General features: G+C 49.4%; 1 non-coding gene across 1 annotated transcript; it reads left to right on the top strand.

Moving 5' to 3' along the window:
• Positions 1-199, top strand: LOC126423500 (U2 spliceosomal RNA). The gene has a single exon (XR_007576153.1). It is a non-coding gene; the product is annotated as a U2 spliceosomal RNA (small nuclear RNA).
• The last annotated feature ends 1,229 nt before the right edge of the window (positions 200-1,428 follow it).

A 1,428-nucleotide genomic window follows, 5' to 3' on the forward strand; every position in this document is an offset into this window, starting at 1 on the left:
ATACTTCTTAAAACTGTAACTAAGAATTATCTCGGAAAATAAAAATCTGTTCTTATCAGCTTAATATCTGATACGTCCTGCATCGCAGGACCAGAATATTAAACTCATTTTTGGCTCATGACGGAGTGCTAGGGGCTTGCTCCACCTCTGTCGCGGGTTGGCCCGGCATTGCAGTACCGCCGGGATCGGCCCACCTAAAATTAATTGAAACACAGCCTGAAATGGGTTAATATTCTGCAGTGATCGGATATTCTGCTGGTAGCAAAACTTGTTGTAGTTGTCGATTTGCCCAGTAGTTAGCTGCTTACACACCACGATTTCTTGTAATTAATTTAACATTATCTTACGAAGTTTATTTATTTATTTATTTATTTATTTTTTTTTTTTTTTTGCTGTTAGCCGGAACGCTCTTGCAGCCGCATTACACTAGGCTGGTTATTTATGTGGCCACGGAAGAGTGCCTTCGGATGCCTCGTTGGCGTCACATATGGTCCGGCCACAGATAATTTTAATTACATTTTTTGGAGTTATATCCTTAGCTCCTCGCGAACGTCGTCGTCGTCGCCGCCGCACGCACGCAGAATACGTGTGTACACACGTATGCAGTAGGCGGTGGACGATGTAAGCACTCGGCTAGGTGTAGCTCGCGCCGGTGTAGCTCGCGCCGGCCTGGCGCTGCTGTGGGGCGGCCTCACGGCTTCTCCACTGCCTTGGCAGCCGGCGGCGTTCAAATGGGAGTCGCAATTTACTGTTCGCCATGGAGGGTAGTACTGGGCTGTTGACGAGTGCTCTCGCGAATTGTCCTTCCTTCCGGCACTTGCTTTTGCGATGTTTTCGACGGTTGCCTGTTGCCATATCGGCCCGTACCACCGTGTGTCACTCCCACATGTGGAGCGCACACGCTGCAAGCATTTAGGCCCTTCGACTGCGGTTTTTCCTTATCGCTTCTCGGCCTTTTGGCTAAGAAGCACCCCGCGGTCGGAGCGGTCCGTTGTGCTCTGTAGCGGGTCGCGAGTCGCGTTTCGTGGTCGTTTCGTTTGTTCTTGGTTTTTCCAGCGTTGATATTTTTGCGGTGAATATGTCGAACCGGTCGAACAGTATTCAATGCGTATTCGACAGAGCAGCGAGACGGCCTACGGCCTTTGAAATACAGGAATGGATATTTGGTGATCTGAAAGTACCGGAAAATGACGTCGACACCTTTCAACTGGATTTTGTCTTATTCTCGTTATTCGTGAAATTTATCGACCAGGAGAAGTACGAAAAGTATGGCCTGGCACTCGCGGGCGAACATCCGTTCCGCTACTTCGATGGAACTGTCGGAACAGTGCATATAGTGCCATCTGGCTTTGGGATACGGACTGTGCGGGTATTTAACGTACCCCCAGAGTGTCCCAATGACGTAATCGGGCGTGTCCTGTCGCGGTA

The sequence above is a fragment of the Schistocerca serialis genome, chromosome 1, assembly GCF_023864345.2.
Source record: "Schistocerca serialis cubense isolate TAMUIC-IGC-003099 chromosome 1, iqSchSeri2.2, whole genome shotgun sequence".
NCBI lineage: Eukaryota > Metazoa > Arthropoda > Insecta > Orthoptera > Acrididae > Schistocerca > Schistocerca serialis.